The 6,982-nt window shown below is 44.8% G+C and overlaps 1 pseudogene; it reads right to left on the bottom strand.

The window, feature by feature from the left end:
- Window positions 1-1,504: 1,504 nt before the first annotated feature.
- On the bottom strand, window positions 1,505-2,957 carry LOC109774243 (probable glucomannan 4-beta-mannosyltransferase 9; annotated as a pseudogene).
- Window positions 2,958-6,982: the final 4,025 nt, after the last annotated feature.

The following is a 6,982-nucleotide window of genomic DNA, read 5'->3' as shown; positions in this document are numbered from 1 at the left end:
TTACAATTCTAGCATGAATAATAAACATTTATCATGATATAAGGAAATATAAATAACAACTTTATTATTGCCTCTAGGGCATATTTCCTTCAATGGCTAGGGCGGAAGTGCAAACGGAGTTGGGGGCAGAGTTGTAGCGAGATGTGCAGATTATATGTCGCAGGCTCAAGTTCGAGATAGTTCTGCTTGCGGAATTCGCGGAGGCGAACGACGAGGAGAGAAGTAGGATGCCAATGCCATGGGAGTAGAAACCGGAAGAAATCCTTAGATGGGCGATGATGGAGGCCAAGGCGCAGGACCCAGAGCAGCAGCGCAGATGGGGATGCATCATGGGGTAATTTACCCTCCCCCCAACCTCACCTCTGAGGGCCTCGAACCTCGCGGAGATCCTAAATCCGTCATGCTCGATGTTTTTCTCCCTTAGGGTCTCGATAATGTTGCCTGCGGGGCCCTGAGAGACACGAGAGGCTCATGCATACAAGCTACAGTGGATCTCGTGCCCATGGATCCACGTCGGCAGGACGATGCGAGGGGAGGGAGGGGACAAAGCGAGCTACGCCGATGACTAGGGTTTCCCCTCCATCGCTCGTGGGAGGGGCACATGAGGGGAGGGGAGAGGAGAAAGGACGAACGATGTTTACACATCAAAGATTACAATTTAGTGATAGATTAGAATTGTAATAATAAAATATGTACATGTACTCCAACTCTCCAAGTCTATAGGCTATTTGTCCTTCAAATTTGTACCACTAAATGTAGACGTCCACAAGGCTCAGTAATATAATCCAATAAATTTCACAATGTTCATCTCATTATCAAAACAAAAGGGTGTGTCAGCGAGCACACACACACACGGGATGCTCACACCCCAGCACTAGTTCACCAAACTTATGTGTGTGCTCGTCGGCGCTCCCTCCCAGTGTCTGGTGATCTCGACATGAGACAGAGCAGCTGGTCTCCAGCAAGCACGGCTTGTGTGCTACTAGCTCTGTTTGAAAAACAATTGCCTCAAATGAAATATTTCCAAATGCATTTGTCTATTGAACTTAACATTGACAAAGGGGTTGGGTAAAATAGATAAGTGAATGTGTGAGCCGCAGGTATGAAGGCACTAGCAGGCACTTCACTTTCTTCCTTAACAATGAAAAGAGGATGTTTTTCTTGCTTGTCTGTTTAGACAAATGGTGAACCTTAGAAAAAAATCATAATGTATCTTTTTGCTACACTGACATAGAGACTCTAAAAGGCCTGCTTGATCACCGCCGATCTCATGCTCGTCGCAGTCTCACGGCAACAATCTTAGCAGCTAAAACACACCCATATACCTATGTATTGTGTTGCAGTGCTCTTACAACACTGCATTTTTCAGAGAACATTACACTCATGAGAAGGCTTCTTGATTTTATCTTTTCTATGGATTTTTTTTTCGGGAACCATGTTCTATGGATTATAGACCATGAAGCTTGAAAGCATCGAATACATGGTGAAATCAGAACGGATACCATCATTGTGCAACAAATGTCCCAACATAGCCCACGCCGACGATGAAGAAAGCGATGTATTGCATGAAGAGAAAGATAAAATAATGGTTCTTCCCAAATGAAATGTCATAGCATCCACAGAGGAAGAGGTAAGCTGCAACACCAAGCTCCCAAAGATGCAACCTGATTCCATATTATAGTCTAGATAGGGGAATCAAGAAATGAACATGAATTAAGGACATTATCATTGTGTACCTTTCTCCTATCCTCGTCCTCAAATTCTTCAAAGCTTTACTTTGCATTTTAGTATTTAGAGTGTCACCAAGCTTTTCTGTTACCACCCATTCATTCACTGTGCCCACCTACAATAGACCGATGAAGGTTGCCTTTGCTCTATCTAATGACATGACATTCTCAAATAGCACCCAAAAGACAACTAAGTGAATAGACCTGCACCATTTGATGATTTCACATATTAATACGTATGTGTCGCTATCCCAGAAGTGAGGAGGTGTATCAAATTTGAAACAGATTGCATAGATATTTAGATGATTGGCACCTTGGAGTCCCAACATCATTGAGAAGGGTGATAATAGTTGGAATATAGACACAACCCCACTTTGGTACCTCAACCTCGGGAACTAATATAGTGGCCGGGATAACAAGGCAGTAGAACACAAAGGTCACAATATGCGCTACAACCTTGCGCACCAAGAAGAAGTTGTAGACGACATGGATTTTCTTCCAAAGCGTCACTTTCTGCATCAAGATCGTATATAGTTGGTTAGCAAGTAAAGTGTGTATGTACTAATCCCCCCCCCCCACACACAAATATACTGGTACAAATGACCTTATTTCTGACGTCTCCATCACCATTTTCCTGAATAGATTTGAGGGCCCGCACGATCATCTGTGTTGCCGATACCGAAATGTTTTGAACGTACTTGGCAGCTCATTTTTTACCTGGAGACAACAATTGTAAGTTCTAGCATATGGTTCCTTCTACATTTGTTTGGACCTTCATGAATATTAATATATACAGTAAGCAGTAGAATGATGCTCTAATGTTTAATGGTGCATATTTACCTTTAGATCACCAAGGTATACAAACTACCATCCCTTGAGGCTTGCTCGGACTGCCAGGTCCATGTCTTCGACCGTGGTTCGGTCCTTCCAGCCACCTGCCTCATTCAGAGCAGATATGCGCCAAACACCACCAGTTCCTGTTCAACAAGTTCAATTGTTAACTGGAAACAAGACAAGGAATATAGATATGTCACTACAGACAAAACCATGGAAATGATAAAAAGGAAACATGGAGAATGCCCCACAACAAGAGTATGAGGCAAGTTTACCATGGAATCCAAAGAAGGCATAGGTCAAGGAGCCCACTTCTTGCTCCACCTTAAAGTGATAGTCCAGGGACATCTCCTGCATCCTTGTCAACAAGCATTCATCTGCATTTATTGTTCCCATAGAAGCAGCGACAACAACAAGAGAAATGTCATCACAATGCATGAGAAATTCGACCAAACAAGTAGTAGTACCAAGTAAGTACTATATCATGTATCACCAATGTTGGTGGTCCTTGTGTTGTATAATAGGATAGCTAGGTGTCTTATGTGTAAAAAATGCAACCCTATAAATACTCTGTACTTAGGAATGGATGAGCAATTTTCTCTCCCCGAACAGAACTTCCAGAGTTTTCCCCTTTTCTCTGCACCCCCACATCTGAACCCTAGTCCTGGAGGAGATCCTGATTGTGTTATTCAAGATGGTATTGAAGCAGATCGGGGTGGCCAGTCCAAGCCCCATCCAGAGGTGATCTCAAAGCAGCGGGATGGGGTGCAACATTCCGGCCAGAGATTTGGTCGGAGGCAGCAATGGTGGAGCAACTCAAGCACAAGGAGGTGGCTAGGTAGAGCGAGGGTGTGCGGCGTCGGTCAGGAAGGAGAGCCTCACCAGCAAATCAGTTCCCCTTCATTGCTGGAGCTAACCATGTTAGGTGTTTGTGTTCTGAGTCAGAAGAGTTGAGTTGTGGGTTTGTGGAGAAGGAGGAGGTTAGAGAGAGAGTGAGCTTGAGAAGCTGCAACAGTGAATCACAGGGGAATGCGTGTGTGCTGAGTGTGAAGGAATTGAAGGTATGGCAGGCAATAATAATGCTCCAGCAGCTGTCACTGCAGGGGAGCTAGCTGTTGTCTTGCAGGCAATGGATGAGAAGTATCTTGTGTTGTTTGATGCTATTAGCAAGCAAGGGACCTCAAGATCAGAAGGGGAGACCAAAGAGGAAGTACATCCTTTGCAAATTCCCCTTGTAAAATTAGAAGGAGCCGAGAACTATGCGAGCTGGGCAGAGCATGCAGAGACAATTTTGGTTTCTAGGAGGCTTGAAGGTTACATTATAAGCATAGTGGAGAAACCTCTGGAAGAGAGTTCTAAAGATGGTAAGAAGTGGAAGATGATGAATGCACTAGTGAGGGCCTGGCTACTGAGTCCAATATCACCTCAAATTGCCAAGCAAGTTGAAAGGATTAAAGAAGCATCTGAAATCTGGAGGTTATTGAAAGGGACATTCTCAGGAATAGGAAATAAAATGCTTGCTTGCAAGATTCAGAAGGAGTTACAAGACCAGAGCCAAGGCGAGAAGACAGTGGTCGACTAACTTTCTGAGCTGAAATGGCTTTGGAGCGATTTGGACTATTACGATCCAATTGAAATGGAGTGTGGCAAATGCATTGAAAAATTCAATAAATGGACGGAAAGGAGGGGTGTTAGGGAATTTCTGAATGAACTTAATCCTAAGTTTGAGAATAGGAGGGCCGCACTTTATGGGAGTGGCAAGCTTCCTACTTTGGAGCAAGCAATCTCTGCGATCATGAGTGAGGAGACACGTTTGAAACTGGAGGTTGGAGGACCATCTATACAGGGCATAGCACAGAGGCTTTCATCACTTCTTGTCATAGAAAATGCAAATTATAAGCGGTCTGGGTTGAACTATTCTGATCGGAATTACTTTGAGTGTGGCCAACCAGGACATGTAACAACATCTTGCCTTGGATTATTTGGGGGAGGACGTGGAAGAGGTTAGGATTGGCACGGAAGAGGTCGGTCGTGGGCTTGATGGACGTGGTACTAGTCGTGGACGTGGTATGCGACCAGCAGGCAGGGCAAATGCCTCCGCTATGGCAGAGGTGCACTCGCAAAATGTGAGTGTGGAAATGAGCGCGGATGATTGGGAGAAGTGGCAGCAATTCAAAGGGTTAAGTTTAATGAAGGTAATATGCCCTAGAGGCAATAATAAAGTTGTTATTTTATATTTCCTTATATCATGATAAAATTTTATTATTCATGCTAGAATTGTATTAACCGGAAACTTGATACATGCACTAAAAAAAAAACACTTCCGTGATGATACGTGTTTGTCACAGTAGGTCGCGTTTTTTGTCATGCATGTACATCCATGACAAATTTATGACAGAATCAAGATAGTCATACCTGTGCTGTCGTAGAAGTGTTCCATGACATTACCAAAATTATCATCACGGAAGTGTCCACTTCCATGACGATAAATCGCGCGTCACAGAAGTGCTTTCGTCAAGGGTGACCGACACGTGTCATCCACCGTAACGGAACGCCGTTAAGCTATCGGGTCGGGTTTTGGATCCGATAACCCGTTAACAGCCCCGACCAATGGGGATTTTCCACGTGTAAAATCATCATTGGCTGGAGGAAACACGTGTCGGCTCATCGTTGGGACATATGTCATCCACTTATCGGACAGAAGGCGCCTATGATACGTCGACATGTGGCACGGCCCAACAGAGGCCCATTCCTGTGAAAAGGCTGACCCGTTTGACTTGGTCAAAAGGTGGTGGGCCGGCCCATGGAAAGCCTATTAACGGCCTGTTCGCATATAGCCCATTTACAGCCCGCTAACCCAAGGCCCGTTACGCCCTATCCGAATTAGGCCCAGTAGCGTCATTTGGGCCATCCAATATGATTCCAGCCCGTTTTCACTTCTGGCCCATGTATGGCCCATGACGTCTTTCGGCCCATATGAGGCCCTATGTAACTCTTGGCCTATTAACGGCCCGTGGTGAACTGGCCCGTAATGAATAGTGTATCACTTTACACCCATTAACGGCCCGTGGTGAAACTGGCCCGTAATGAACAATGTATCACTTTATACCCATTAACGGCCAGTTATTCCGTTGGGCCGTTTCCAGCCCATGTTATCTTTCGGCCTTCTCAGAGCCCATTTATTCTTGGGCTCATTTCCAGCATTCGTTTACTCACGGCCCGTTACTGTAATTTTCTGCTTGTGGGCCAAATTCAGCCCGTGGTTACAGTCGGCCCGTTTGTGGTCCGTTAATACGTTGGGCCGTTTTCATAACGTCATCAATACGGCCTATTAACGATGGCCCGTTATGGTCGGCCCATGAACGGACGATTCCAACTCTAGCCCGTTTACGGCCATAATGCGGTCTGTTTCGCCCATGTTTGGCCAATCGATCGTACGACCCGTATAAGGCCCATTGATGATACGGCCCGCAGAAGGCCCATTGTTTCTACGGCCCATAGAAGGCCCATTGTTTCTACGGCCCGTAGAAGGCCCACTGTTTCTACGACAGTAGGAGGCCCAGTGTCACTACAGTAAATATTAGCCCATGGTTATTGTGGCCTAGTTTTAAAAAATAGGTTATTGCAGCCACTAGCTATCCGCGGAAAAAGAACTGCAATGACTACAAGCAAACAAATAAACAAGACAACAAGGAAATAAATAAGCAAGCAACTGACGCTAGGCTATCACGGCTATTACACATATTACATCCACTGGGCATCAAAGTTCGCCACCAGTGAAAATATAGGGAACAAAGCAGCATATCATATACACTGGTTGTCAAAGTTGGCGACCAGCGCAAATAAACGCCGCAGCAAAACAAATCCAGAACTGAAACCACTTCAGAAGATCTCAAGAAACAATATCCTGGGTACCCATAATGTTGGCAAGATGCTTAGCAAGCTTATTAACTTTCTCTTGTTTGGCGCTTAAATCCTCCAGTTCTTGCTGTTGCACCAGAAAATATGCATCTGAATTCTGTAGGGACTTCCTCGGTCCTTCAGCTTCCTGTCGCAGCACATCCGATTGATGTCTTTCAACTTGAAGTTGAGACTCAAGAAGACGAACTGATTCAGGCAGCGAGTTCGAAGAGCTTGTGCCAGCAGTAGTGGCCAGTAACTCAAACACTACATCAAGACAGGACTTTTGGGTTCCCTCACTGTCGTCAAGATAGTTTTTATCAGCTTTCTTGGAGACCAACAGGGATGTCTCACTATCTTGAACCTTATCTGCATTACTTCCTTTACCATTGGATAACGCAGTACTGTTCTCCAATATTTTGTCCGCATTCTAAAAGAGAAACAAGCAGACACATCACATGTTTACCATGTTGTATATGAAACTCATTTTGGTAAATGAGTTCAGTAGTAAAGTGGACAGG

This window comes from Aegilops tauschii, chromosome 7 (genome assembly GCF_002575655.3).
Source record: "Aegilops tauschii subsp. strangulata cultivar AL8/78 chromosome 7, Aet v6.0, whole genome shotgun sequence".
NCBI lineage: Eukaryota > Viridiplantae > Streptophyta > Magnoliopsida > Poales > Poaceae > Aegilops > Aegilops tauschii.
The sequence above is the reverse complement of the archived record's forward strand: the minus strand, read 5'-3'. Positions and strand labels throughout refer to the sequence as shown.